Raw genomic sequence first — 26,229 nt, 5'->3', positions numbered from 1 at the left:
GGGGAGGCCTCAGGAAACCTACAATGCCAGAAGGGAAAGCAGGAATGTCTTACATGGCAGCAGGCAAGAGAGAGAATATGTGAGTGTGAAGGAGGAATGGTCAAACACTTATAAAACTATCAGATCTTGTGAGAACTCACTCACTACCACAAGGACAGCATGGGGGAAACTACCCACATGACCCAATCACCTCCCTCCCTTGACACATGGGGATTACAGGTCCCTCCCTTGACATGTGGACACATGGGGATTACAATTCGAAATGAGATTTGGGTGGGGACAGAGAGCCAAACCGTATCACTCTGCCCCTGGCTTCTCCCAAATCTGTCTTTTCTCAAATCTCTTCACATTTCAAAAGTGATACAATTTTACATTTCAAAACCATGCCTTCCCAACGGTCCCCCAAAGCCTTAACTCATTTCAGCATTGACTCAAAAGTCCACAGTTCAAAGTCTTATCTGAGACAAGGCAAGACCCTTCTGCCTATGAGCCTGTAAAATCAAAAGCAAGTTAGTTACTTCCTAGACACAGTGGAGGCATAGGCGTGGGTAAATGTTTCCACTCCAAATGGGAGAAATTGGCTGAAACAAAGGAGCTACAGGACCCGTGAAAGTCTGTAACCCAGTGGAGCACTCATTAAATCTTAAAGCTTGGAAATTATCTCCTTTGACTCCATGTCTCACATCTGGGTCATGCTGATGCAAAGGGCGGGCTCTGATGGCCTTGAGCAGCTTCTTCATGAGCTGTCCTTGAGTGCCTGTGGATTTTCCAGGTGCATGATGCAAGCTGTTGGTGGATCTGCCATTCTGGGGTCTAGAGGACAGTGACCTTCTTCTCACAGGTCCACTAGCCAGTGCCCCAGTGGGGACACTGTTTGGGGGCTCCAACTCCACATTTCCCTTCTGCATTGCCCTAGCACAGGTTCTCCATGAGGGCTCGCCTTGCGGCAGATTTCTGCCTAGACATCCAGGCATTAACAAACATCCTCTGAAATCTAGGTGAAGGTTCTCAAACTTCACTTCTTGATTTCTGTGCACCCACAGACCCAACACCACATGGAAGTCACCAAGGCTTGCGGCTTGCACCCTTTGAAGTAATGGCCCAAGCTATACTTTGACCCCTTTTAGCCGTGGCTGGACCTAGAGTGTCTGGGATGCAGGGCACCAAGTCCCAAGGCTGCATAAGGACTGCATCCTGCAAAGCCGCAGGGTGGAGCTGCCTAAGGCTTTGGTAACTTACTCCTTGCATCAGTGTGGTCTGGATGTGGGGCATGGAGTAAAAGGAGATTATATTGGAGCTTTAAGACTTAGTAATGGCCCTGCTGGGTTTTGGACTTGCATCGGGCGTGTAGCCCCTTTCATTTGGCAATGTTCTCTCTTTTGGAATGGGATTATTTACTAAATGCTTGTATCTCCATTGTAACATGGAAGTAACTAAATTGTTTTGGATTTTATAGGCTCATAGATGAAGGGATTTGCCTTGTCTCAAATGAGACATTGGACTTTGGGTTTTTGAGTTAATGCTGGAATGAGTTAAGAATTTGGGGGATTATTGGGAAGACATGATTATATTTTGAAATAATGTGAGAAGAACATGAGATTTGGGAGGTATCAGGGTTAGAATGATGTAATTTTGATGTGTGTGTCATCCAAATCTCATGTTGGAATATAATTCCCAATGTTGGAGGTGGGGCCTGGTGGGAGGTGATTGAATCATGGGGGCAGATTTCTCACAAATGGTCTAGCACCATCTCCCTTGGTACTGTTCTCATGATAGTGAGTGAGCTCTCATGAGATCTGGTCATTTAAAAGCATGTGGCATCTCTCCCCTCTCTCTTGCTCCTGCCCTGGCCATGATCATAAGTTTCTCGAGGCCTCCACAGAAGCTGAGCAGATGCCAGGATCATGCTTCTTGTGCAGCCTGCAGCACTGTGAGCCAATTAAACTGCTTTTCTTTATAAATTATCCAGTCTCAGGTATTTCCTTATAGCAATTAGAGAATGAGCTAATACACAAGGAAATGAAAGGAGGTGGAGTTGGGACAGAATTGTGGGCAGTAAACAAGATTTTAGAAAACAAGACTTTATGCTAAGGGCAAAGGAAACTATTGCAAGGTTTGAGGTAATGGAGTCACAGGTTGAGGAGTATGGAGAATGGATTGCCATGGGTTAAACCATTGCTGTGGAAATAGCGAGACTGTGTGGAGGTTAATGAATTAGGCCAGGTGAGAGAGCATAGTGGTTTAGATGAGGTTAGAAACAATGGGAATGGAGAAAAATAGTTGAATCTGGGATGTATTTGGAAGTAAAGCCAATAGGACTTCCTGATGGATTGGAAGTGAAGTGTAAGAGTCAGACAGAAACCCAAGATGTGTGCTAAATTTTTGGCTTGAAAAACTACTTGAGTGATCGATCATTCCATTGAATAAGGGTGGGTGGACCGGGATAAAGTAGATTTGGGGGGAAAATTAGGAATTTTATTTGAAATATGCTTAGAATATTTTATGTCAATTGAAAATATTATGCTTTAGGTATTTAGGTAGCTTTTGCAGGCAAATTCTGTTTTCCATAGAGTTTTAAAAACCAAAAGAATATTTTGAGGAGTTCTACCATTCTGGAATTCTTATGCTGGAAACTGCAACTTTTGTTCAATCCTTTGTTATTTACAAATATGAGCTCCTCAATGAGTTGGTGATGGTGCTGGCCCTAGAGCTTGAGCCTATTTACTTGTATCTGAAGAGTTACAATCCTCATTCGACCTTCTCTCCATTCCCAAGATTTTCTCCATAATTAAAAAACTTAGGAAACCTGAAGCCTAAGAATGCCTTTTGGATAACAGGAAGATCATGTTTTCATGCAAATGAAATAAAGAATGCAAAAATGAATGAGGGGTGAAAATGGATAAAGTGCCAGGCTGTGGAAGAAGAATAGATTTTCCTAAATTCCAACAGCTTAAGGGATTGTTTGCCCATCTGTGTTTATTGGGATTGCCAGGGAAAAACAGATCATGTGATCATGTCCAAAGAGCAGACCTTGTCAGATATGAAATAATTATTTAAGCGTGTATTATTGAGACCCTGTCTGAATCCATATTTTGCAGCCTGGGGGGTGAGGAGTGACCAGGGAAGCCGTTAGTGATTGCTCAGAAACCAATACTACAAATCCTGAACAAAACTGTTCCATAAAAATCTCATTACTTACCCATGTTTTCTCTGAATCAGCATTCTGGGCACTGCCGTAGATATCCTGTAAATTACACACTTGTAAATTACCCATTTATAACATCTGTCAGTGGCAACTACAGAAGCAGATAATTTTTTTCCCTTTTGCCTCAGCTCTGTAGCAGCTAGCTTTTAGATTTTGTTTTGATTTTTTCTGAGCACCCTTGAAGACCTGAGACATATTATTGACTGGCTTGAAAGTATCTGGGACTCTGTTGCAATTAATCCAGACTGCCTGTTTGAACCAATTGTGAGAGACATTGGAAACCAACCATGTGCCAAGAATTGTGCTAGGCTTTGGGAATGGAGAAGTGAAAGAGACAATCCTTGACAAGAGTGCCGGCAGAGAGCTAGGAACATCAGTGAAGACAGTACGGCAATATAAGAACTAAGGCTATGCAAAGGGTGTTGGTGAGAATGGAGGAAGCATTGGACTCAGCTTGGGTAATATGTAAGGAAGGAGAGGTCAGGAAATGATTTAGGCTGGGCACGGTGGCTCATATCTGTAATCCCAGCACTTTTGGGAGGCCAAGGCGGGCAGATCACTTGAGGTCAGGAGTTTGAGACCAGCCTGGCCAACATGGCAAAACGCTGTCTCTATTAAAAATATAAAAATCAGCTGGGCATGGTGGCAGGCACCTGTAATCACAGCTACTTTGGAGGCTGAGGCACAAGAATCTCTTGAACCTGGGAGGTGGAGGTTGCAGTGAGCCGAGATTGTGCCACGCATTCCAGCCTAGGCGACAGAACAAAACCCTGTCTCAAAAAAAAAAAAAAAAAAAAAAAAAAGCTTCAAAGGTGACACCTGAGCACCCTTCTATGCCTCTGGTTGGAACAAAATGATGCAGCCACTTTGGAAAATACTCTGTCAGTTCCCTAAATGATTAAACATAGAGTTACCATATGACCCAGCAATTCCACTCCTTGGTATATACTGAGAGACATGAAAACATAGGTCCACACAAAAACTTGTATACAAATATTTATAAGAACATGATTCATAGTTGCCCCAAAGTAGAAACAACTCCAATGTCCATCAAGTGATGCATGAATAAATAAAATGTGGTATCCATATAATGAAATATTATTTGAACCTAAGAAGAAATGAAGTACTGATCCATGCTACAATGTAGATTAATTTTGAAAACATTATGCTAAGTGAGAAAAGCCAGACACAATAGGTTACCTATTATATGATTCCATTATTATAAAATGTCTAGAATAGGCAAATCTATAAAGACAGAAAGTAAATTATTGTTTGCCTCGTGCTGAGGAAGTGGGAGGATTGAGGAAATGCAGCTAAGTATGCAGGGCTTCTTTTTTAGATTGTGTTCTAAAATGGATTGTGCTGATGGATGCACAACTCTGAATATACTAAAAGCTCTTGAATTATACAGTTAACTGGGTGAATTGCACAGTATGTGAATTAAATCTCAATGAAATTGTTTTTTTTTAAAAACAATTACTTCTTAGAATGAGTAGGAGAGAGGACATTACTAGAAGTGACAATAATGAGTGAATTTACCCCATCAGCAAGTCCTTTTGGTTTTATTTCCAAAATGCATCTTGGGGCCAAGTATGGTGGCTTGTGCCCATGGTCCCACCTACTTGGGAGGCTGAGGCAGGAGGATGGTTTGAGCTCATGAGTTCAAGGCTGCAGTGAGCTATGATTGCATGATTGCACCCCAGCTTGGGCGACAGAGCGATACCCTATCTCTAAACAAACAAAACCAAAATGCATCTCACTTCTCTCTAACCCTCATTATTTCCACCGCCACTCTCCTCTTCCAAGCCACCATTTCTCATCTTGACCACTGTGGTAGCCTCCTAGTTATTGCCACTCCTGTCCCCTGTGCTGGACAGTCTAGTGGCAACACAGGACTGCTTCTCCCTCTCTGAAGGGGCTGAGAGTGTGGGAACCTGATTGTTCAGAATTCATGCTGGGGCGCTCTGGTTGGCTTTGTGGGAGGCTGCAGAGAGGTGGTGTCGAACCTGCTCCCTGTGTCCCTGGCAGATGACATCAGGGAGGTTCTACCAGGGGCTGCCCATTGTCCTTCTGTGAATCAAACTTCTAGGTGGCATCTCAGGCCACTGGGACCCCTGGGGATGGTCTTCAGGGTTTCCTGCACTTACTGGTTTCCTGAAAACTGATGACCCTTCTCTGACTTCAAACCCCTAGACCTTCTAACAGTCCTTTCATTTCTCATTTCACTTCCATTTCTGCTTGAGGTACACAGTGTGGTTCCAGTCTTGCTGATTCATGCTGCTACTCTCTATTCTCCGTACACTAACCAGTGTCATATTTTGAAAATGTCAGCCAAGACATTTTACTCCCTTGCTCAAAACTCTCTAACAGTTCCCATGACTTAGACTCAAATCCACATTCCATGCAAGACTCTTTGTGATCTGAACTCTGCCTCATCTTCCTCCTCATCTACTAGCTCATACCTGACCATATCGGCCCTTATCCTTTACCTCCCGTGTGTCCAGCCCGTCCCCATTTGAGAGGCTTTTCACATGGTGTCCCTTCTGCCTGGATCCCTCTGCTCAGTTTTTTGCAGGGCAGTTCCTTCTGTTACCAGGTCTCAGCTCAGGTGTCTGTCCTCAGAGAACCTTTTCCAGACCACCATGCTCAGTACCACTGCTCTTCTCCATCCCATCCTCTCATGACTCTGAGTTATTTTGTTTATGAATTTCCTTTCTTGTTTATTTCCTGTTCCTTTCCTAGAGTGTAAGCTCTATACAAGGGAGGCCTTTGATTCATCATGGCATGCCAGGTCCAAGCACAGTCCCTAGCACCCAGAAACTGCACACTCTCATGCAGAGACAAGGAAGCATGACAGAAAGGAGAGCATTGAGAGCACATCATATTTCGTGGTTGGAATTCCACAGGGTGGATGTGGTGGTGGTGGCAGAAGGTGAACGGTGAGGTTACAGAAGAAGACATGTCACATGGGGCCTTGTTATTTCTTAGCTGTGTAATCTTAGAAAAGCCATTTAATCTCTCCAAACCTCCAGTTCTCCATTTTTAAAGTGGAATTTCTAAAACCTAACTTATGGGGTTTATATGGGTGGATTAAATGTACTCATAGACATGAAAACCTTATGAAAACTACAAAGTGACTTATTCATATATTTAGTATTTAATATTACCATGAATCTAGAGTCTAGGTCCAGGAAAGTCAGAGATTAAAAAAGATGTAGTCTCTGCCCTTGAGGAGCCCCCTGTCTGGTGAGAAGGAGAGACCCACAGAAAGTCATAAAACATGTCTTATATGATGATGACCTGAAGCCCTCTCAGCCCTGGGGTGTGACTGCTAGGTGTTTCTTATTACACAGTGGCAGTTTGCTTTGTGTCTTTATCAGTGCTGGAACCTCCTCCAGGAGAGCGAGCGGTCTTCATGTCTTTTCCGCAGGGTCCATGCGGTCTCCTCTGGATCCACATCCCCAGCAGGCCCCTCAGGCTCAACTTCAAAACTGTGGGATTCAAAAACCCTGGGCCTCCAGACCTTGTGACTTGAATTTCTTTCTACAATGGATGGGTTCCTTATTCTCACGTCATCTCCCCTGATGCTTACTCAATCAATGGCCATTTGGATATGACTCAGCCTTTTTTTCTGTATTTTTAAAATTGCTATATCATAATTGTAAATATTTGGGGGTACATGTGATATTCTGATACGTGTATAGAATGTTTGTAAAAACAATACGGGCAGAGCAAAATTTGACAAGTAGAAGAGAGTTTGGAAGAGGAGACATAAATGCATTGGTGAAAGAACATAGAATTAAACCTGTATATAAAAAGTTAACCAATTACCCTGATTTGATGAGTACAAACTACTGTGACCCTCCACGACTGGGGACTCTGTTTTAGACCTCTTTAGGTTTCCAGAGCCTACTCATGTCCACAGATGTCTCCTCTAGAGCCCCTCCAGAATTTTATCCCTACCCTGTAATTGTTTTGGGCCCGGTGTATGGCAGCGTGCCTGTTTCTAAGCTTGTTTTGCCACTGGACCCAGACGTCTTTTAGGGCTTGGACTTTGTCTTGGTCACCTTTTACCCTTTGTCACTGTGCATGTGCCTGGCGCAGAGTGAGAAATCATTGTTTACGGGATGGCTGCTGTGTGGATGGACTGTGGGGATGAGAGTAACTTCAGACCCATCCTCTGCACTGCATTGGATTGAAGTAAAAAGGTCAAGCAACCAGGCTCTTTCTCTGTCTCTGTAAAACCAGCCAGGATAATACAGCTACCTGCAGGACCTATGGGTAAAGAGGAGGAGATGCTATGCTTCACTGTGTGGTTTATAGTTTCACGATTGCTCAATGGCTTTGATTCTCTCTTTTAATTGGGGGGTTGAGGGTCTAAGCAGGGTTGATTATTTTCCCTGCTTCTGACTCAGCCCAGGATTGGAACAGCAGCTGTGTCTGAATGAGAGCGGCCATGATGCTGATGGGGATGAAAGGAGAACAAGGGGATGGGTTTTGATTAGAAATAAAGAAAAAAAAATACCAGGGAAGTGTTTTCTTCAAAGATTTATAACATGTTCACTCAATAAGCCTTTATTTACTGCCCAAAGCTGATTTCTTTTGAAAAATTACTTTGGCATATAGTCTATAAGTAAAAGCAACTTAACAGATTGGAAAATTGTAAATAAAGAAGAACTTAGAGACTAGTTGTCTCTTATCCAGCCTGTGTGATTTTTTTTTTTTTTTTTTTTTTTTAGTGAGGGTTGGGGTGATGCCTGGGAGAATCAATCCTTTTGAAAGCCAGTAGGAATGTGTTTGTGCTGACGTGGATCTGAGGCTGCTGTTGTAAAATCTTCATCTTTTACCTAATGATGCCTCCTTCTGATTGGCTCTTCTTTGGAAATAATTTTTTGCCCCCTTCTAAGTACACATCTGACTGTGCATTTGTCAAAGTGTTGATCAAGGGCTCGTTTTTCTTTCAATAAATGTGTCATATCCATTCCAAAACATTCCTCCTATAATTAATAACAATAAAACCTGGTTACCTGTGGAGAGCTGACACATTAAAAAAGACCCAGGGAAAATACAAGATGGTACCAGCAGGCTAACCACAGGGCTCTCTGCCTTCTCCTCCCCCCGCCCAGACTACACTTGCTACCCAGAGACCCTGTTTGCCTTTGGGGACTGCTTTTCCCCTCAGGGCTCCTCTTGATGATGTATTTAAATAGGAAAAATAGTTGGATTGCAGTAAGATGATGCGTCTCATTTAGGAGGGGAAGAAGTCATTTTGTTCGGGTTTCCTACTTTGAACCAAAAATGATTCCCTGTTTGGTGTAGTCAGATTGTTGTTGTTTTCACTATTTGTCCAATATGTTAACAGAGGCCACTCTCCTATGGTGCTGTGTCCAGAGGCTGGCTCAAAGGGACTCTTCTTTCTAGATGTGAGCTGGAAAGTGCACAGCTCATGGCTGGTACATAATAGGTGTTTAATAAACAGCGAACAAACAGATGAATCCATTCATCTTTGTCTGGACGAGAATTCCTTGTGTGTTCATTGTGATGTGTGTGGAGGAAGTTCTTTTGGCAAATAGTGTCGGTAGAATCATCATTTGAATGTGGCAAGTTAGTCTAGCTTCCTTGATGTCTCAAGTCTCCTCCTCTTCCTCCTCCTCCTCCTTCTTCTTCTGTCACTCTGTTCCCCAAGGCTGGAGTGCAATGGCACTATCTTGACTCACTGCAACCTCTGCCTCCCAGATTCAAGGGATTCTCCTTCCTCAGCCTTCCAAGTTGCTGGGATTACACGCACCCACCACCACGCCCGGCTAATTTTTTGTATTTTTTAGTAGAGATGGGGTTTTGCCATGTTGGCCAGGCTGGTCATGAACTCCTAACCTCAGGTGATCCGCCTGCCTCGGCCTCCCAAAGTTCTGGGATTACAGGCATAAGCCACTGCACCCAGCCTCAGGTTTTCTTAAATGTCATATGTGTCATTCATTATGGATTGATGTTTAGAAAGACTCTGATAATTGGTTTATGTTTATGCAGACAGAATGTGTCTGGAAGAATACCTGAGGCATTGGTAACAAATGGTAGTTGTTGCTGGGGAAATAAATTGGGAAATTGTACAGATGGGAAGCAGACCACGTTTCACTGTATAATCATCTTGCGTTATTGGGATATTTTTCCATGCGACTATGATGCCTATATCGGAAAAACAAAATACTTAACATAGAGATGTATAAAAGAAAGACTCTAATGGAAATCTCTATACACAGACATTCATATTCATTCTTTCTTTCCCCTCTTCTTTGGACTTTCCTATACTCTTCCCCACATGAAGTAGAAAGTGGTACTCAATGGGTTTACCTGAAAACTTGAGACATGAGGAAGGCTCAGAGAAGGTAGCCCAGGATATGGACTTGCTTTTGGACCGCCCCACAAAATGAGGAAGAAACCTGGAAGTCACAGTCTGCCTGGCTCCAGACAGCCTGAGAGGACAGAGGGCCCAGTATAAAGGCTTATGAAGATTATCAGTAGAACTACACCATCAGCTCTCCCTGTTCTCAGGCTGTCAGACTCCTATTGGAACTACGTCATGCACCATTGGTTCTCCTGGTTGTCTAGCCTACTGATTGCAGGTCTTGGGACTTGTCAGTCTTTATAAACATGTGAGCCAATTCTTTAGAATGAATCTGTTTTATATGACCCTCTGTGAGACCAGAACTTGAAGAACAAAGGCTTATTGGTATTGTCTCCAAGAAAATGGGAAACAAATTTGTTCGTTTGTTTGTTGCGTCGTTTGCTTTTTGTCTCAAATAAGAAAAGAAATTGCCTTTTTCTAGAAAGAACCTAGTTTTCAAGAAGCAAGACCCTTAGGCCAAGAAGGGAAAATGGTTTCTTTCACTATGCTTAGAAAAATCCATGAGAGTAGGAAAAATAATCCTACTTGTTCAATGCTTACCCAGACACTCACATGGTTTATCTTTAATTCTCACAATAGCTCTGGAGAAGGGATTAATGTTGCAATCATTTTCTTTTTCAGATGAGGAAACTGAGGCCATAGGGAAGTTAGGTAACTTCCCCAAACTAGGTCCTAGAGTTAGCACCCAGTAAGATTAGGATTTAAACCCAGGCAGGTTGACTCCAAACCCATGGGCTGGACCTCTGGGGATGTTGTTTTGTGTTTTGTGCAAGATTGGACCACCCAGGAGCTTCTGTGACAGTTTTGGGTGACACATCTGTCTTTGCCACTTTCTAATTGCATCGCTTTTAATGAGTTGTGTAACCTTACCTGGCCCCCTTCCCACTGCCTCCTAAGCATGCTGGCTTGCTTTCTGCATCTTCTTCTGCTTTCATCTCAGGCCCTTTGCACTTTCTCTTCCTTCTGCGTGAAAAGTCCTTCTTCACCTTCCTTTCATGGCTGGCCTCTCATTATTGAGCACTCTGCTTAAATGTCACCACCTCTGTCCCACAGCATCCTGGCTGAAGTGGTAATAAATCACACTACTTCATCCCCTTCATAGTGCTTATCAATACTTAAAATCACCTTCTTTATTTGTTTAAATGCTTATTTTTGATTTCTCCTACTAGAATGTCAATTTCTTGTGGTGATGGACTATGTCATTCATATTCACCACTGTTTACTTGGCGTATAGAACCATGCCTGGTCCATAACTGTTGCTCAGTAAACATCTATAAACTGCCTGACTTCCTGACCCTCAATTTATTTACAGTTATAACATTGAGATGATATTACTAACTTCCAACATCATTGTTAGGAATTGTGGGAATCCAGGCATCTAGCTCAAAGCTCTGTACTCGATAAACAGTAGCTGCTCTGCTGGTCACTGGCTGCTTTCCTTCCCACTACCCAAGATCTTGAAAAACTTTTTCACCAAATGCAATCTTAGCAGCAAATGGGGTCCCCAAAGCATTACCTTACCTGTCCTCAGTCTTGGGGAAAATAAATCACATTTTCTGTTTAAGGGTGATGTAACATCACCAGAAAAGAAACTTTATCTGTGTAGACCTATCCATCACTTCTCTCTTCACCCCTTCTTGCATCTCCCTCCCTGGGAAGGTGCTCAGGTTTACCATGTGTGTTATAATCTCCGCTGTATTTCTGTCTGCCATGATGATTGATCTTTGGCTAACAAATCAGCTTGGATGGCAGCACTGCTGCTGTCCTACTCTGCTTTTGATCCAAGGTGTGGCTTCTCCATAAATCAACACAGGGAGATGATGCAGGCTCAGCGCTGCTTGGGCACAGCTTCAGGAGACTTCTGTTTCCACAAAGCGGTGCTCTGTGGAAGAGGTTGCAGCTGCCCCTCTACCGCTGTCTTCTCCAGGGGAGGTGGCAGCATTTTCCTTTGCCCTAGTATTAGGGCCAGAGTGGATTTGTGCTTTAATGTCTGGTTCCTCTGCCTCCTTGAACTCTTATAAATCAGAACCCAGCACAGCACATAGGTCAGGAAGGGAGGGCTTCCTGGGGTTTCAGTTTGGCCTTACTATGACTAATTATAATAATAAAAGGCTTGAAAAGGGTCTTTGAACTTATTTTTGGTGGTTAAAATAGTGACACTTTGTTATGGACTTCCTCCTTCCTCCCCACCGTTTATGCCATAATAACGAATCTGTGGGGTCAGGGTCATTTGTATGATCTCTGGTAGCACCATAGATAGAACCAGCAACCTCTCATAATAATGATGATGGTGATGAGCCCTAACAGTTATGAAACCTTACAGGTGCCCGGCACCATTAATCACTTTATATATTGATGTATTTAATCTTCTAGGAATTGTGAGGAAAGGAAATAGGTCAAAGACCCATTAGGTGGGCAAATATGAGACTGTAAAACAGAATTCTGATTTTAAAATTCAGACAGGGCAGGGACCAGCATTTATCTAGTACCTACACAAGATTCAGCATTTTTTTCTAGAAGATATTCTGCCCACCAACGCTGCAACTTAGGACACCTCTTATCTAAATGTTCACAGGTAAAAATGGAATCTCAAGAAGATTTAGTAGCATGTCCAAGGTTTTACACTGTTGCTAAGTGGTAGAGCTGGGATTTAAATCAGGTTTGTCTGACTCTGAACTTCAGTTATGGATAGAAATGGTCTGAACAGGGTCAACCTTGCATTTAGAAGATAGGGTAAGAAGTCCACCTACCAGACAATTTTCTCCTCTGAGCCTTAAAGTTTTCTTCTCTTATTAACAAAGAGGCAAACCAATCTCCACACACTCAAGTCTAAGAGTAAAATTAGACAGGCTTTGGCAAAGCCCCATGAAGCTGAAAAGATTGAACTATTCAAAGTTTTCACTTTGTCATTATTTCAGCTTCTAAACTTGTCATCTTTATAGTCTATTGAATTAATAAAAGAAGTGAATACTCGTTGACACTGACGGAGCAGTACACTGCATATTATATAAACTGCTATGTGCAACTCCATCTGCTTGCTATAGAGACACAAATTCATACTTTTTTGCCATTCTAACCCATAATCGTAACCTAACATCCATTCAAATTAAAGCACTGTAACTCTTTTTAGGAGTAGGGGGGAAAAAAACCCTGCTGCTTTTTACTGGCTGATTTGTTGTTACATGACAATATTGGGTATATTAAACGTTAATATTGGTGCTGTCTTTTTCACCATAAGTCTTGTGCTGAGAAGCTGAGAAATTATTTCATTTTAAAATGGACATTTATTGCACTCTATAGGCAGGTATGTAATTCCTTCTTCTAAGAGATCTGTGGAATATTCTCCTTCTGAGGTGTGAGAACTTTTGATTTGCATTTGTTGTGTCATTTGGGTGCAAAAGAAGGGTGATTTACTGTTTCCATTGGCATAAATGATATTCTGTTTGTTTCTGCATCATTTTCTAACACCCACTATTGACAGTGCCTCACAGTTTACTAGGCAGAGAATTCAACCTTTTACTGTAAATGTCAGAGAGAAGGAATGGAAAAAGAACTTTGAATTTCAGCCTAATGTTCAAATGCGTCCCCAGTCACACTGGAAAGAGATAATCCAGCTATGGTCAGATGGTGCTACAATGCAGCTGTTCTTTCTAGCTCATTTCTTGGAACCACTAAAACTCTTTGGAGAAACCTGGCAACCTTCTGATCCTTACAATGGGGTAATTCCCAGGATGATGTATGCTTTCATCAAACACCAGGCATTTTCTGCCATTGCTACTTCCCACCCACCTATTCTTTCCTTTCTTCTCTGCTCTGACCTTTGATCCTCAATTTTAAACAGTATAGTCAGTGTTTGAAAATATAATGTGGAGGTTTAGACATATACTTTCTGGAGAACTCTATGACACAGACATGAAAGAGACTATTGGTTGCTGATCCAATGCTAATTTTATTTTTCTTCTTCCTTAGTTACAAAAGTTGATTTTACTTGGAGTGGCAATATGCTTGCCTGAGATATATATTTCCCAGACTCCATTACAACTTGATTTGGCCATTCTGGCTAATGAGATGGTGTAAGGGAAATGGCTGTGCTTTAGTCAGGAGTAGGCCAGGCTGGCCTTCTGGCACAGCTTGATTCAGTGGGTTTGGAGGGCAGGCGCAAAACACTGCACATTATTTAATCATGTCATGTGAGGTGCATTAGGTGATCACCCACATAAGCTCATGCTTGGCTCAGAGCTACTATTGTCTGTAAAAGGTAGAATTACTCTGCTTACCCTGTACATACAGTTTGCTCATGCCCAGAGAGAGAGTAAAGCATGTTGAAACCATCAACGATTCCTCGAGTGTTTTTCCAGCCGCCTGCCACTCGCCCACCAACTCCCCTCGGACCTCAGTTAGAGCCTGACAGGTGGAAATAGAAATTATTGGATAGAGCCTCTGGAAAACAAAACTGTGAGGCAGACCATTGGTGAGGGCCATATTTGCCTTTCCCTTCTCACTTCTACTTTCTGCCAGATTGTGGACAGATGGCTGGGTCTCTAGTAGCCATGTTGAACAAGGAGGCAATCTTTAGATATTTTAATAAGGGTAGTAGAACAGAATTACAGAAGAAATCTGAGTGCCTGATGAGTTAGTGGAGCTACTATTCCAGTCATGAACCACCTACCTTAGGACTTTTATTAAATAAAAGTACACTCTTCTAATTTATCTAAGCAAGTATAGTCATGTGCTATTACTGGCATCTGGGGGAAGCTGGTCACCATGTTCTGAGGACATTCATGTAGCCCTGAATGAGGTCTACATGGTGAGGAAATGTGATTCCTTACTAACAGCTAGCATTGACTTGCCATTTTGGAAGTAAAGTCTATCATCTCAGTCATGGCTTCGGTGACTGAAACCCTGTCTGGTAGCTTGTCTACAGCCTCATGAGAGACCCAAGCCAGCTAAGCTGCTCGTGAATTTCTGACCCTTAGAAACTGTGTGAGAGAAGAGGTTTTTATTCTTATTTTAAGCTGCTATAGCAATATATAAACAATATGGACTTGAATATTAGGTTTGCATTCTTATGTATGTATTTAAAAACTGATAAATCACATAATGCAAAAACCTTGACATTAAGAAACCTTATACATGAAAATATTCACCATGGCATTTAAAGTCTCCCCTTTAAAAGGCATCACAGGTAAATATGATTATGGTCTTAATAGCTTTTTAGCTATTCTTACAAATATAGCTGATAATAATCCTCAGGTATTTCACATTCTACTAAATAGGCATTTTTCTTAACTACCATATGGCATTTCAGAATCAGATTATGAAACCCATATTCTCTTCTCTCCGTTACTATTATGCACACTTCCCAGCTCTGGAAGGCTGGTGGCCCATTGGACACCAGCTCATAGGGGACTAAAGAGCGTTTCCCTCTCCATAATGACACTTGGTGCTTTGCAGGGAAAACCAGCCTTTGGAAAGGAGCAGGCCTCCCTAATATCAAATTCAATTTAATTTGAGGGAATGAACCTGCCTTCCCAATTTAAAGTGAAGCCTGCGTGGTTAGCCGCCTGAGTTCCTGCAAGGTGCAAACAATCATTACTTCTCCAGACCCCCTAGCCCTTTTCCTGTTTTTTATAAACACTTATTTAAGTTTCCAGACACCTGACTTAGCTTCACGATGGCCAGCAACTTCCTCATAGATCATGAAACTCAACTTCAGCTCACTGCCTTCTGAAGCTTCTGTAATCTTCCATTCATTACATTCCATGTTGACCCCTGTGCATTGTAAAAGTTGCCAGCCCAGCTGGAGAACATGACATGTAGATCTCTAGGTTCCTTGAGTTGCAGCATCTTTTAGTTTGGGTGTTAAGTTTTGAGATCTGGGTTTTATTCGTCATTTGATTGATTAACTGCCTATTGTTTGCCCTACCCACAGTCTGTCTGTCTGATACATAAAGTGAAGCTGCAGGAAAAGAGCTATTCAGTTTTCACTGAGTTAGGAAAGCCATGCTAGTGGCAGGGTGAAGGGGACAGCAGAACATTTCTGGGACAGTCCCACCTTTGTCGTAAGACCTGACACAGACCAAGACTGTTATATCCACAGGGCGGTTCATTAACATGCATTTAAAACCTGTCTATTTACTCCAAGAATCCAATTCTGACTACATTCAGTTGGTAAATATCAGAGCTTTCAGCAGAGTAATGGCAAATCATCCAGCTGAATTTACTCAAATTCCCCTGATTAATCCATCTGACTGCCCAACCAAAGCTATCATTATCACTTACACAGTGCCTTTTAATTTGGATTTTGTCATCCTCCTCCTTCTCTTTCCATTTGTAAGCACATGCTTGCAGGTTAAAAAGTTGAGGATTCTGACCCAATTCTCGTTTGATTGGATTTGCCTTTTTCTTTCTTCTTCTTCTTTTTTTTAATTAAAAAGGGGATGTTTAATTATGCAATATGCAAACTTCTGAAGACAGAGAGGGAATCATCATTAGTTTAACTCTGGGCTAGAAACATTCAGAGGCTGTGTAGATATTCCTGTTCTTACCTCTTTCAAAGCTACCTAGTCATGTGCCTTCATAATAGTACTTAATAGCTATGTTATGGGGCAGACACAGTTGGACGAGAAATTAGGAGTTGGGGTTGAGCAATCAGAGCTCCATCTGCTGGATGGAGGGAGCAGGGCACTTGTGGCCAGGTTTATCGCCTGTCATCCTCAAAGTTAAGCAATCTGGCGGCAAGTCTGATTGGAAAGGCTTTTTTCTTCCCCCTCCCCCCTCTTTTGGGAGTAGGATAGGTGTAGCAGACTAAGGAAAGCCTTGCTTTGTTAAGATGCTGTTCTGCTCTTAGTAAACAGATAACATAAAGAGAATCATGTACAAGCTATTCTGTTCATTGACATTAAAGGACAACTGGTCATTTTTCTTGTATAAACGGGAATCATATTTTCTGTTCTCATCCTATATCCAAGGTAGCAATCTCAAAGCAAAATGAAGTAAATGAGTGAGCAATTCAGATGCAATTTATTCCCAAACTCAGTTTATGTACCTGTATCAACTTCACCAAACTCACTATCAAAATAATATATAAATACACGTATACACACACTGACACACACAAATCAACATATAAATGCATATTTTTTTTATTCTTCTATCTCATCTCCCCTGCACCTTTCATTCACTGTTAAGGGAAATGAACTCTAACACACTGATGGTTTTTGACTGAGATGATGTTGAGTTAAAAAACTGATGGTTTTTGACTGAGACGATGTTGAGTTAGGACTAGTACCTAACTCACAACTCGTGAAAGGTTTAAATCCAATCATTTATCAATTAAATGAAAAAAGAAAGTTACTGATTGGATGCCAAGCTCTTGGCACTGGGAACAGAGAGGTTGATGAAGAAGTTCTGCCACCAATTATGGAGATGACTGACTAGAGTTGGATGGAGATGACATATGAAGGAATCAGACAATAAGATAACTATAAGAGTATAAGAAGTGCTATGCAGAAAATGAAACTCATGGATACATAGAGAATAATGGGGAGGAAGTGGAGAGAGGGAATGATATGGAAGAATTCTCCAAGGAGGTGATATTTGAGCTAAAAAATATAAATTGTGTAGCCCAGTGCCTGGTAGTTGTAAGAGATCCAGTAATCCAGTTATACTTAGAATTATAAATATAATCATCATTTCTTCTACAGTCAGTAGAGTTCACAACCTGAAGGTGATCGTAATTACCCCCCTGGCCACTTTTCTGTGGCCTCCAGGCAAACAGTAAAGCAAAGTGCCCAGAGAAATTGCCTTTGTCATCCTTCACCTACAAATAAGACATTGGTGTTGCTAGAAAGCAGAGAACTGGACAGTCCATGAATTCAGTGTAAACACTAAATTATCCTTGACAGGAGGCTTCAGATGAAGATAATTCCTCCCAAGATCCTGTGATATGCTGAAATTCCCTGGATATTAATAGAGTTGAAATTGACTCATTTCTGGGTAATAGCAAAATGGGACCTTCATTGTAGCTACAAATGCACTTAAGGTATCATCCCCAGTTGTGAGCAGGGATCATTCTGGAGAGCTCAGAAAAAGAAATGTCCAGGGAGTCATGTAGATTGACTCTGCCTGTGGCCTTGTTTTGGTGAAGGACCCCAACATTTAGATAACAACAGAGCCTGGGACATCTCATTGAGGCCCTCGCTTTACCTCACACCCACAGCTGGGGCAGTCACCAACTCCTACAATTGTTCTTCCTTATCATCTCTCCCATTCTGTTGGCTTTCTCTCCACCCGCTCTGCCATGGCTTCCACTAGTCTTCCATCAGCTCGCTTTCTTTAGTCTTCCCTGACTGCAGTCATTTTGGAAATAAGGTCTGTAAAGGCACAAACCAAAACAAAAGGGAGTATTCCTTTTTGTATACTCTATAGTAATGATTCCTAAATTACAGACTGAGGACTCCTGGAGCAATGGCTAAGGAAATATTGCAAGAGAACCCTGGATCTGTGCTCTGTGGAATAGATAAATAATTTTATTAAGGCATATATATATTTTCAAATATATGTAAATGTTTGGATTATAAGATGCAAATTTAAAGTGTTGTTAAACTCATAATTGATTCTTTCAATGTATATTTATTAAATCAATAAATGCTAAAAATAGATCGTTTTTTAATCCCACAGGGATCCATAATATTTCCATGTATAAGTGGGTCTTCAAACTTAAAAAAGGAGCTTGGAACACCATCATGAGGCACAAGAGCCACGATTCCATTAGCACCTGGCACAGACACCACAGGGCTCAATAAATGCACAAGCCAATTGAGACCAGGGCCTTGTTTCCAGATTTTTAGTGAGACCAGCGATTCCGCCCTTACTAAACAGTACTGTGATCCTCGAACTAGGTCAAGCAATGTAAAAGCAAGCTACCCGGGCTTCTACTAGCCTCAGGTGCTGAGGGAAAATCTAATCTGTGCTCCATTTAGGTACCGTTTTAGTCTTGGATGTTTGGTGGAGCAAAGTATGCTCAGTTAATGGAACAAACACAGGGGGATTTTAAATGGCAGTTTTACAAATTTGTATTCCTGTGAAAGCTTGTGTCAGAGCTGTTACCATCTCTGCTTGTTCTGTTTATTCAGCATGAATGTCTGGAACATGCAGTTGTTGTGCTGGTTTTTATCAGATACGCCATCCCAAGGTACCACGGGGAATATCTTCATTATTAACATAATAAGAGGGAAGCCGGCTGCTTGCAGAAACTGCATATTTCTAGAACTTATGTTATGTTACATCCTGGCTGCTAATTAGGACCCAGCTTACAGTGGCGGGATATCAAAGAAAGAAATGATCCACATGGACACCGTAGAATGTTCTGACAGCATCCAGGGTGCCTGCTCGGTTCAGAGTTTGCCTGCAGAAGAAAAAAGTTCAGAGGAATGGGACTTAACAAGGGGCCTCCTACCTGTGGATTACAGCAGGTTTTTTTGTAGCCCAATCGCTGAGCAAACATGTGCTCACCTCTGGTGAGAGACCACTCACCTGTGCCTGTCCTTCCTCTTCTATTTCGTCCCAGCATGATACGATCATTTCTTTGCTCACTAATGCACTTAGCTTCTTAGAGGGGCCAGAAAAAGACTGTTGTAAGAGGAAGGGAAGGGATTTTTGCCCCTTCTGGTTTGTCCTTAGCATTTTCATTACTGTGATTAAAAAACAATTATATGCAATGTAAAATACAATATTATAAACATTCAAAATAATTCCCAAGTACATAAATACAAAGTGAAAGTTCCCCTTCATGCCCCTGCTTGATCCCACATTCCCCTCCAGAGATAACCACACATCATAGCAGTTTGTGGTACGCCTTGAATCCATTTAGCCACAAATTCTAATGTATAATATTCTTTTTTCAGTGTACACAAATGGAGTGACACTGTTTATATTGCTTTTGTTATTTACAGTATCTTAAAAATTTTTCTCTGCCATGAAATGTATTGTCAATATGCAATACAAACCGTTTGTTATAACTGTCTTAATATTTCAGTTATAGATGTATATATTATAATTTGTTTGATAATTCCTTTATTTACAACTTAAAAAAAGCCTTAAATGAAGAGGCCTACAAAATTTTTTTTTGTATTTTCTCAGCCTTTTAATTTTCTAGTTCCTGCTTTTCCTTAATATGCTAGCCTTGAAAATGGGCTCCCAAATATGTCCATGTCCCTAGAACCTGTGAATGTTACCTTACATGGCAGAAAGTACTGTGTAGATGTGATTTAGTTAAGATTCTTGAAATGGGGAGATTATCCTAGGTTATTTGGGTGAGCTCTATGTAATCACAACAGTCATTGTAAAAGGCAGGCAGGAGGAGTCAGAGTGAGAGGTGAAAACACTGTGATGATGAAAGCAGAGACTGGAGTGATGAGGCCCCAAGCCAAGGAATATTGGCTCTCCTGGAGCTTCCAGAAGGCCTCAGCTGTGCAGACACCTTGATTCCAGCCCCATGAGACTCATGTTGGTCTTCTGCTGTGTTAAGCCACTAAGTTTGTGGTGATTTGTTATGGCTGCATAGAACACTAGCACACTTGGCTTAAATGGTTTGAATAAATGGTCATACCTTCTTACCAATGCTAAAAGATACTTTTGGAAAAATAATCTTGACTGTCATACAGATGTAGAAATGAACACATACTAGAGATTTTATTCATGAAGGATCAGGCAGAGATAATTACCGGTTCAAATAAAGAAGGCCAAGCAGCACAAATTTACATGGAGTAAGAAATGTTGAAACAAAACTGTTTTTTTTTGTTTTTTCTTCACAGAGGGAGTGAGAGAAGTCAAACCTCTACCAGACTGGACAGAATTTGCATGTCTATCTCTTACCTATAAGTTACAGAGTTATCAAATATCTCAAAAATAATAGAAGTTGAGAATCAGATAATTGCATGGGTTATCTAGACAATAAATGATTTTCCATTGAAACACAATTTTTTCTGTACCATTATCATTTTAAACCAGGGAGTGGTAAAGTACAACCTATCGACCTGTGGGCCAAGTCTGGCCTGCTGCTTATTTTGCACAGCCAATAAGCTAAAAATAGTCTTTATTGATGAACATTTGCAATTGATCTGATCATAAGGAACACAAACTTTGAGTCCCAAGTCAAGTGAAAAGTTATCCCCAAAACAAAGAATCCCGTTTTTCTCATTAGTAGACCTGTATTACAAAAATTTATACTTATCAGTTGTTATTATACTTTGAATTTTGTTAATAAAAATCTAATTAAAATGTGTTCTTTCTTGTTATGTATGTATGTATTTTGGATTTTGCTTCATCACCTGAAGAGCCCAAGCTATTTATTATCTGGTAATTTATAAAAAAAGCTTGCCGACCTCTGTTCTACTTTTTTTTTTTTTTTTTTTTTGAGATGGAGTCTTGCTCTGTTGCCAGGCTGGAGTGCAGTGGCGCGATCTCGACTCACTGCAACCTCTGCCTCCCAGGTTCAAGTGTTTCCTCTGCCTCAGCCGCCCAAGTAGCTGGGACTACAGGCGCGTGCCATCACACCTGGCTATTTTTTTGTATTTTTTTAGTAGAGATGGGGTTTCACCATGTTGGTCAGGATGGTCTCGATCTCCTGACTTCGTGATCCGCCCACCTCAGCCTCCCAAAGTGCTGGGATTACAGTAGGCGGGAGCCACCGCACCGGGCCTACATCTTTATTTTGTTAGTTTTTCCTATTTATTTTATATTCATATCTCAGTATATTGGTTTGCTGCTTAATTATAAAGCATACTTATTTACCCAAACTGTTGGATAATTTCTATCTATTGTCTCTTGTTGTCCCATGAATCTCCAACAGGCTGTCTGATGACAGGTGCCATCATCTGGGGTGTGGGGGACAAGGGGACGGTTACAGTGAACCCACAGAACAAAAGGGTCAGGTTTTTAGCTTTTCAAATATGAGGAAAACTGAAGGATTTGGAAAAGTACATCATGAAGAATGATTGGTTCTCATCCCTTGGGTTAAAGTTTTGGGCTTGGAGAGGGAGAAGGGTAAAGAGATGGTACAGAGAATATGATAAAGATGGGGGGCTGGTGGCTCCTGCGATGAGGGAATGAATCCCATGTGCAGGGACTGTGTGGACAGGAGTAAAGCCCCTGGCCAGGAACCCCCTAATCTCCCTTCCCAGCCTGTTTCTAGTGCTGGGGAACCCAGGGGAGAAAAGTCACTGCTTGTGGATCACCTGATTTTCACTGTATTTCATTTCTTGCCCCACCAAGTTGAGAACTGCCTCAGTTGATCTTCTAGTCCACCTCCTCATCCTGTCATCAGCACTCACTCATGAGCCATTAACCATTAAATCTGACTATTCTGTGTGGCTATCCCAGCCCCTTTTGTTGTTTTTCCTCACAAAGTCATTCCCCAAAACTAGGACAGGACTCTCCATATTTTCAGGAGGTTGTGGGAAAGAAAATGTCCATCATGCCCATGAGCTTATCTGAATCAACTCGAGCTCCTTCCTGACTTCTCAACAGATACAAATCCCATGGGGCTGGCCCTCCACCAAGCCTTCCCTATTTTTACTATCTCTATTAGTCAGGGCTCTCCAGAGAGACAGTGTCAATGGGATATGGATCGATATAGATAGGTAGATAGATAGATAGATAGATAGATAATAGATAGATAAGAGGCTTATTAGGGGAATTGGCTCATGCAATTATGGAGGCTGAGAAGCCCTACTGTATTCATCTGCTTTTACACTGCTGATAAAGACATACCCGAGACTTGACAATTTACAAAAGAAAGAGGCTTAATTGGACTCCGAGTTCCATATGGCTGGAAAGGCCTCACAATCATGGTGGAAGGCAAGGAGGGGCAAGTCCCATCTTATGTGTATGGCAGCAGGCAAAGAGAGAGCTTGTGCAGAGAAACTTCTATTTTTAAAATCATCAGATCTTGCGAGATTCACTCACTATTATGAGAACAGCTCAGGAACCACCCGCCCCCATAATTCAATCACCTCCCACCAGGTTCTTCCCATGACAGGTGAGAATTGTGGGAGTTACAATTCAAGATGAGATTTGGGTGGGGACACAGCCAAATCATATCACCTATGATAAGCCATTTGCAAGCTGGAGAGTCTGGCATGCCTGCAGCATGGCTCAGTCTAAGTCTGAAAGCCTCAGAACCAGGGAAGCTGATGATGTAACCCTCAGTCTGAGGCTGAAGGCCTGAGAACATGGGGAGGCCGTTGGTGCAAGTTCTACAGGCAAAAGGCCAGAGAGCCTGGAGTTCTGATGTCCAAGGGCAAGAGAAGAAGGATGTTCCAGCTCCAGGAGAGAGAAAGAAGGAACTCACCATTCCTCTGCCTGTTTGTTCTAACTGGGCCCCCAGATGATTGGATGCCTGTCCACACTGAGAGCAGATCTTTCCCACTCAGTCTACCAGCTCACATGCCAATCTCCTCTAGAAACATCCTCACAGGCACACTCAGAAATAATGCTTTGCCAGCTCTCTAGGTTTTACACAATCCAGTCAAGTTGACACCTAAAATCACACTACCTCTATTCATAAGTCTGAGAGGGATCCATTTTACCTGTGGCCCGTTGATTTAAACAGAAGGTGAGGGGCAGTTTAATGGATGCTTGAGTTGTAAAGGCCAAGACTTGCCTTTTAACTCTTGTCTCCAAACTGCCAAACAATTTTCTAGTCATAATTTTCCCAAAGACTCATCTTCGTACTACATGAAGTGAATGCTTGGTGTTTTGGAATTTCTTCTTCTGTTTACTTATATTGAGCATATCTGTCAGGGTATAGTGAGAAGGCAGAAACCACACCAGTAATTTGAACAGGGAAAAGTTAATGTAAAAATTATTAACTACTAACACGTGGTTAACTACTACAAGAGGTAAAAAAAGGCACTGTGGAATTAGGAATACCAAATTCAGCAAGAGAAGCCACTATTTCTAGAGCTGAGGGAGAGAACACACACAAAAAACTTAGGAGATCCAGTCTCCACCCCCACATATATTCATGAAGTTAAGCTTCAGAACTTGATGAAGAGGTATTTGTTACCACAAGACCATGCAACCTGGTGGCAGTGAAGAAATCTTCCAGAGGGCTCAGGCTAGGGCTAGTTTGTAGGAACAGCTCACTAAAGGGTGGGGTTGTCTGGAGCTAGTCCACAGGGCCAGTATAATGGTAGCCAAGAACTTCACAGTAGAGTGCCAGTGGGTCAGAGCTTGTTTCCATGAAGCAGCCTATGGAGTGAGTGGCAGAAGAACTCAGACAGTGAGCGCTTTTGGCCTCTGGCATACCGGTTCTCAGGAAGCTGTTCTGCTAGGAACAAAAGCACAACAGAATTGGAAATAGAAGCTCTTTCCCTTGCCATGCCCAGGCAGCAGGCATAGGAGAAATGTTTACAGGGTCCAGTTCCAGTATCACAAAGCAGGGCAAAGACAGCTGGATTGGTAGCTAAAAGACAATACGTGATAACTGTTGCATTCACCCAAAATAAATAATGAAAAATGAGGTATCATGATTAATGAGATAAGAAGAATGTGCAGTGGGCTGAAGGCACAGGCAAATGTTTAAGATTTGGAATGCAATTTATTGTTCTGCAACTTGCTTTTCTCATTTAAAAATATACCGTGCACATCCTTCATTGTCAGTGCGTATAGATCTCTTGCTTTCTTTTAGTAGCTGCAAGGTATTGCACTGTATGGATGTCCTAGAATTTAATTTACTATTTTCTTACTGATGGACATTGAGGTGTTTTTGAAGTTTTCATTAAAATAAAGAAATGCAGCAAACACATTCTTGCTGTTTTACTTAAAACTAATATATGTGCATAAAAACATTGTCAAGGGATATACACCTAAACATTTACAGTGGTTGTCTTCGGAGATGGGAGAGCTTAAAGACTGTATCTTTCTACTTTATTCATAGCTGTACTGATTAAATTTTTTATAAGAATATATCATTTTTTATAAGAATATATCATTTTTTATAATTAGTACATTTAAAAAAGATGTTTCAATGTTGAAAGGAAGTGCAATTTAATTAAAAGTTGTAAACTGCCAATGACATTCTGTTTAAAGTCTCAGATATTCATATGACAAACATTATTTTGGCTCTTTTGGAAGGAGCAACAGTTGTTAGCTGTTGGTTCAGGGTCTGATCAAAGCAGTACAGATGTGTTTTCAGTGGCTCATTATCAGATATTGTGTCTAGATAGCAGGGAAAATCTTTCCTCTTATTGAGACAACTTTCCAGGTGTTCAGGATGATGGAATCTGAGGAGAAAGGCTGACTTTCTTCACATTTTCTCAATTGCAATTTCCCTTTTTCTTTTAGAAAAAAAGGCTCAGCACTGTGAAGACTGATTGCCACCTCCCCCTTCCCCAGCAATCTTGTGGAGATCTGGTCAGAGAAGCTGTTCCATCTTCCACAAACCTCGTGGCTCAGAAGCAGAGGTGGAGGCTGCAGACCTCATGTCAGGACTGGGTCCACTAAAATAAAAACAGTCCCCCTAGTCTGGATGCCCTGTGTGCCTTGCAATTGAGAAAATGTGAATGAAACCATGAAATACTATGCAGCCATAAAAAGGAATGAAATTATGTCTTTTGTAGGAACATGAATGGAGCTAGAAGCCATTATTCTCAGCAAACTAACACAGGAACAGAAAACCAAATACCACATGTTCTCACTTATAAGTGGGAGCTGAAGCATGAGAACCCATGGACACAGGGAGGGGAAAAACACACGGGGGTCTATCAGGGGGTGTGGTGGGGGGAGGGAGAGCATTGGAAAAATAGCTAATGCATGCTTGGCTTAAGTTCTAGGTGATAGGTTGATAGGTGCAGCAAACCACCATGGCACACGTTTACCTATGTAACAAACCTGCACGTCCTGCACATGTACCCCAGAACTTAAAATAAAAATAAAAATGAGAATAAAAAATGAGTATTACATTTGAAAGGGTTTCATCATCTAACAAGAGCTCTTTGAATCTTACAGATAAACTCCTTTTCCTGACATCTGCCAATGAAAATTCTGCATCAGGGTAGAGTCTGTGTGACTAGCTTTGTCTTGATGAAGGGTTTACTCCCTGCCCCAAAGGGCGATCGGAAGCAAGGCTGGACCTGTGTGTGTGTGTGCATGTGTGTGTGTGTGAAGTTCTAAAGGAACCTGGATAAGTGCAAATGGAGACTGCGCAGGAGTCGAGGCCTCGTGCTGGGGCACTCACCTTTGTTGGGTGTGCACTGAAGCTGCAACACCTTTGGGATTTGGGGATTGCAGATGAGGTCACACTTTATTTCCTCCTTTAACAGACTTCTAGTGACATTCAGGGAAGGGGCAGACGTCCCTCCTCCAGCTGGCAGGGCAACAGACATTAGGAAGGAGGACCACAGTGGGAAGACAATAAATACCACGATGACAGGGTTTACTTGGGATAAAAAAAAATATCAGCTGTAGCTAACATAGGCAAATAATAACCATCATTTTGAGATAGCAAGATTTGGCCTTCAGGCCCTTTGCTTTCTCCTTGGCACTGAAAATAGTCCTCTCTGTGGGGCTTGTCAGATGTTTTCGAGCATCCTGCAGCTACAAATAGCGGGGCAGT

At 41.8% G+C, this 26,229-nt stretch overlaps 1 long non-coding RNA gene across 1 annotated transcript in view; it reads left to right on the top strand.

The window, feature by feature from the left end:
- Positions 1-25,333, top strand: part of LOC129526719 (uncharacterized) — a 79,296-nt gene extending 53,963 nt beyond the window's left edge. The window contains exon 3 of the long non-coding RNA XR_008671451.2: positions 24,960-25,333. This is a non-coding gene — a long non-coding RNA (uncharacterized lncRNA). The remainder of the gene's footprint in view (positions 1-24,959) is intronic.
- Positions 25,334-26,229: the final 896 nt, after the last annotated feature.

This window comes from Gorilla gorilla, chromosome 15 (assembly GCF_029281585.2).
Source record: "Gorilla gorilla gorilla isolate KB3781 chromosome 15, NHGRI_mGorGor1-v2.1_pri, whole genome shotgun sequence".
Taxonomy (NCBI): Eukaryota; Metazoa; Chordata; class Mammalia; order Primates; family Hominidae; genus Gorilla; species Gorilla gorilla.
Note: the sequence above shows the minus strand (reverse complement) of the source record. Positions and strands in the feature narration are given on the sequence as shown.